The sequence below is a fragment of the Lepisma saccharinum genome, chromosome 1 (genome assembly GCF_977018435.1).
Source record: "Lepisma saccharinum chromosome 1, izLepSacc3.1, whole genome shotgun sequence".
Classification (NCBI taxonomy): Eukaryota; Metazoa; Arthropoda; class Insecta; order Zygentoma; family Lepismatidae; genus Lepisma; species Lepisma saccharinum.
Window position 1 is genome coordinate 60,288,300 of NC_139229.1, and position 5,793 is coordinate 60,294,092.

The 5,793-nt window shown below is 39.5% G+C and overlaps 1 non-coding gene across 1 annotated transcript; it reads left to right on the forward strand.

Moving 5' to 3' along the window:
* The first annotated feature begins 639 nt into the window (after window positions 1-639).
* On the forward strand, window positions 640-714 carry TRNAA-UGC (transfer RNA alanine (anticodon UGC)). Its single transcript has one exon. It is a non-coding gene; the product is annotated as a tRNA-Ala (tRNA).
* The last annotated feature ends 5,079 nt before the right edge of the window (window positions 715-5,793 follow it).

Sequence of the window (5,793 nt, forward strand, 5' to 3'; positions counted from 1 at the left end):
CTACATTTTACAAAGAAAATTATATAATACTCAAGATGCTACTAGAAAGAGTTTAATATCCTCTGTAGAAATGGAACTTTGGAAAATTCGAAAAGTGATGTCGTAAAAATTGGTAATCTCTAAGATTTTTGAACCATGGCTGTATCAATTTCGCGCCACAGTGTGACATTGTGCTCACGAGAGCCAACTAACCACTACGCGTCAGCAACTTGTCGCTACTCAATTGGCACTTGAACTGGCGAGCTTGTAATTGGTTTTAAGATTTTGGCGCGGAATGTAAAACCGTTGCAAAACATCCAGAGCCAACCATGTTCCCTAGCTTCTCTCTTTTTCTATTTACCGTTAATACGGTAGGTGATTACGGCATCCGGTACTTTTCAACGCCCGTAAAGTGGGCCGATTAATATTGAAGAAGACATCGTGTTGGAAGGAAGCTGCGTTGCTGATGAAGCCTCTCCTTTGATGAATAATCTATGAGCGCTGGCTTTTTTTTTTCGGAAATAGTTGAGTGACGGCAGAAAGCTCCCTAATGTTACCGTCGCTTGCGCATATTGTTTTCGGAAGTAAGAGATTGTATGTATGTAAAATGCAAGCGTTCTCACAAAACGCAGGAAGTGGTCATTGGAGTTTGTTTGCAGGGCCTCCCCCATGGCGCAGTGGTAGCGTCATTGCCTTGCAATCAAGGGGTCCCGGGTTCGATACCCGGTGGAGGCACAAGTGGTTCGGATTCCACTTTAAACTGTAGGTCCAGTCCCGATTAGCCTTACTGTGCATAAAGTGGACTTAAAACAGCAACTCAAACCAAACTCATTGGAGTTTGTAATTCTTGATTCTGCAAATCTGGAAGTATGAAATAAACCGTGCGTGTAAAAAGTGGCACGTTCCCATCAGATGCATTTCCTTGTACACTGCTTGACACGGTTGGTTCGCTTTCTAGGGTGTGGACTGGCCTCCCTGATGGCACAGTGGTAGCGTCGTCGCTTTATAACCAAGGGGTCCCGGGTTCGGATCCCACTTTAAACTGTAGGTCCAGTCTCGATTAGCCTTACTGTGCATAAAGTGGACTTAAAACACCAAATCAATCCAATCAATCTAGGGTGTGAACTAAACAAACGTTTTATTTGCGTTTGCATTCTTGTCCGCTTAAACGTAGCTTTTCTATCGAATGAGAATAACTGATGATAATGACAAGAAACAGATAAAAGAAAAACTAATACAAATACAAAATTACAATATTAACGGTGTCGTCGATATCGGCACCAAGAGCTTCGATATTTGATACATCGACTCATATCAATATTCAATCGATATCGCTGAGCCATAAAAGAAGTATATGGAAATACTAAGGCCCAAAAAGAGAGAGAAGGATACAAAGAAATAGAGTAACAAAGAAAGAGAGAAATAGGAGAGAAAGATACAAAAGCAAGAAGAAGAGGAAGAATGAATGAAAGATAGAAAAATATAAATGTAGAAGTAGAGAGAGGTAAAGTCACGGGCAAAAAAAATGGGATTCCTAAATACTAAAAAACACGCTTCCCCATATGACGTTATGTGAGTTACCTAACTCTACGGTGGTGGCAGAAGTTGTCAAGAAAATCTTCTCATAAAATTCACTCATCGCCTTACAGTTAGGCGACACACACAACACATTGCAGGGAAGCAAGTACTTTAGGATATATATATATATATCCCATTTTTATTGCCGATGACTGTACAAAAGAAAAAAAGTCCGAGAAAGATGCTCTTATTAGCCATGACCACCAAAGCATAGCCAAACGTATGGTGACGTCACTGTTCTGCTTTTAACAATCAGTGAACAAACATGGTGATGACCATAAAGCAGGGGACATCTCAGTATTATAACAATTACATTTCTTGAAACTAAATAGTGCAATAAGAAAAGAACAATAATAAAAATGGATAATTTGTCTAATGTTTATCTTAACCGTCAACAGTAAAGTGAAAAAATGACATGTTGTGACGTAAGCTTCATTCACACTTTATTCTATACTCCCCCTCAACTGCAGGAAGGTAACATGCGCGCGCACCATTTAAATCAGACCGGATTAATTCCCGAGAACAGGGGTAGATATCATACGAGAGTCTAAAAACACAGAACACCTATTTATAGACCCATGTTGCGGTTCGTCCGGTCATGTTGTTGCACCAAAATTTGCTTCAAGGGATTTAACGAAAATAACTCACAAGCTCAATAGATGGCTGTGCGCTCAAAATGACCATCACCGAAAGAGAGCAATCCCGTCGCCAGGATTTTTCAGCGTGAAGACAAAGTAAAGCTGTGAAAATTTAACCTGTACTTGATATGCAATTCAACATACCTGATTTCTGTCACATTTTCAGAATAAACCCATGCATTTAAGTTAACTTCAAGATTTTCTACATAATTTTTAATTATATTTTTTACATACTGTTTGTGGAATATATTTTGCTAAATATGATTGAAAATAAATTAATGAAACACATTAATAGAAGGAGAAACGTCATATAAGTTGCTTTTTGTTTAGGCACACGAGTAGATAATTTTACATCCTACATTGCGCCAATGAAAACAGATGACAAAGAGGAATGGTTATAAATGTTTACTTTTTCCCTATAGTTCGAACACGAGAAACTTTTTTTTTTTAACGTAATTGAAATAAACAGTCATTCTCGCTCTTCCATTTTTCGTTTTTTTTTTTCAGGGTGTCTACTAAATGTCCGTTTTTAAATTCTAGTCTCTTTCCAGGTGTGTCCAGGTCTATTTATATTATTTTCCAGGTCTATATCTTTTTAAACAAAGAAAAGTTGTTATTGTTGATAACCCCTACCAAAAGGCCAGTTGACAAATATTTGCAGTAAATAACAAAAGCAAGCTGAGTTCTCACCTTTAACTGCCATGTAATTCATAACATATCACTTGGTAGTAGTTTTTTTTTTTTACATTTTGTTTTTACTATAAAAGTTCTAAAAATTATTAATTTAAATTCTGAGCATATAATTACATCTTACTGCATATTCTTCTTGCATGGCGAATGGCAAGTTACTTTATTTTTACAACGTTTACTCATACTCATACATACTTGGTCACGCCCAGGACCAAGCTTTCACTGATTTTCTCAAAATTAACGAATAAATCCCTTGAATCGCAGCATTCCCCCTCCAAAAAAAAAATTCAAGTGGAGGCAGTGACAGACTCTGCTCAGGTATCCCCGTGGTCGCCATCCACATATTCACAAACCATAAGTGGACATATGTAGTGAAAATGGTAACTTTGATTTGATTTGAAAAATCCTGGTTTCTGGTTAAATTCCAGGCTGTTTCCAGGTTATCCAGGTACAAAAGTAGATTCCAGGCTAATTCCAGATTTTCCAGGTCAGTAGACACCCTGTTTTTTTTTTCAAAACCTATATATTAATTCCTATTCTCCTTCTTTATATCGCCCTACGTTCCATCTCTCTCCCTCACCTGATTCTTGTTTATCTATCTCCTTATTATCTCTGTTTTGCTTCATTTCTATTACCTCTATTATTTTCTCTCTCACTCTGCTTCCCTTATTTCTTTTTCTCTCGTATTCGCTTATTTTTCTTTCATCATCTAGTTATCTCCTCCTGGGTAGTTTTCAACAGTACCCGACCTCTTCTATTCTCAGATGCCATTCTCATGATCCTTGTTTGCTCTCATACATCCTCTCTCCCCGTCCCACATACCTAATTCTTTTTCCATTTTCTTCCCTATCCAAATTCCCTCTCTCTCTCTCTCTCTCTTGCAGTTCTCACTATGCCTTTCTTATTGTATTAACACATGTCCTATCAAGTTCATCTCCTTTTATCTCTCATAAAATCTGTTTCGTGTCTTTAATTCTTTCAATTACCTGCCCAATTCGCACCGTATCGATCCAATTAATTCTTTCCAATCGCCGCCAACTTCACATCTCCACTACTTCTAGTCCAATTTTCTGATTCATGCAACAATATGTTGCATACAAACCACTTTTTAATTTTGTGTTCATTTTAATATTAGACCGCGCTGCGACACAAGGAGTCTCAGGTTCTAATACCGACCTGGTCATGGGTGTTACTTGTAAGTGTGCATTCATCAATTTCAATTCATTCAACCTCATCTTCGAGATTAGCTAAAAGTTGCGGAAAAAAAGCGAAGAAAAATAAACCAAATCAATCAAACTTCCTAATAAACACTAGTTTTGTCATGAGTATTCATCTTTTATCATTTCTCACATTTCGAATCATCTGTAAACGTTCTTAGTCTTTTCTCTCTCTCTCTCTCTCTCTCTCTCTCTCTCTCTCTCTCTCTCTCTCTCTCTCTCTCTTTCTCCTATTCGTTGCCCCCTCTATCTTTGCCGGTAGCTATGGCGGAGTGGTTAGAACATCGTGCCACAACGCCAGAGGTCCCGGGTTCGAATCCCACCTGGGCATGGATGTTTATGAATGTCCATTCATCAATTTAATCACATCATCACTCATCCCCATCTTCGAAAATTAGCTGAAAGTGGAGAAAAGGCAAAGTAAAATAAAGAAGAAAAAAGAACCCCCCCCCCTCTCTCTCTCTCTATCTTAATGCTAATTCCCAACATGATGAAAAATGAAAATATTTTCACTCATAACACACCAACTTAAGACACTGGTACGAAGTATTATAAATCCTTAATGCGGTTAGCGCAACTCGCGTGAACTTCTGGAGGCCAGTAGGTACTCCGTGCGGTGAGAGCTTTCCGGCTGCACACTGTAGTTCAAGGCCAGTAAGTACTAGCAGAGCAGGAGTAAGAAGTTACTCACCAATACGATGATGGTAGCTTTACCAATGCGAGATCTCTCCCCCCCGCCTCTCCAGCGCTATAGTACCGCTGCTCACTCTTCAGTCCGTATGTGCATACGAGAACGCTCTTTCACAATTGCAGCGAGTTGCTCAGGACTGCCTTGAGAGTAACTACGAATCAGCGCTGACGAAATGTATTAACGGGGAACAGATTTTGGTGGGATTCCGACAAAGGCCGTCGATTTCGACCATACACCCAGGGCGAGATGGTCCGTAGAAATCTTAGTGGATTAAGCCAAATGGAACGAAACAGCAAGACCACGCCTACTCAACCACGAGGCAGGGTTAAGAATTTTCAGTCTCCTAATGCACTTAATTGCTACCTGCGTCGTAGTTTCCCATAACCTGGATTTGGACAAGTCACATTAGACCAATCGCCTGTAATGTATTCATTCGGGCACCATCCAATGTTCACATTCCGTGGCTAAATGAAATTAGAAGTAGACAATTGTTGGAAACTGGGAATAAATTCACAGCATAGACATCCGCTGATTTAAAGTTATCGATTTTGTTGTCAGATTTTCTTGAAGTGTTAGAACCTGAATTAAAGTCAACGGCAACCCTTCTGAGGTCCAAGGAATTACAAATTCTTTTTTCACTGAACATTATCACATCACCGTGGTTATCACATCGAGCCCCATTGCGGTGTCTCCCGTACGTCTTGTTATCAAGGAGTTCGGGGTTCGATACCCGTCGGGGTGAGGATCCCACTTGGAACTGTAAGCTCGGTCCTGATGACCCAATCTGTGCATAAAGTGGATTTAAATTCAGGAGTTCCGCCATCGCTGTTATGTTGCTTCTTAGCCCCATATTCGCCTACCCCTATGGCGGAATGTTCAAAGCATTGCACTATATTTCCAAAATGTCTTAGGTTCCAAGCCTTTTAAGGTATGGGTGTGTATGTTATCTGTTCAATCTGTTCATGCTCATTGTCGCCATTACCGTAGACACGTATAAAAA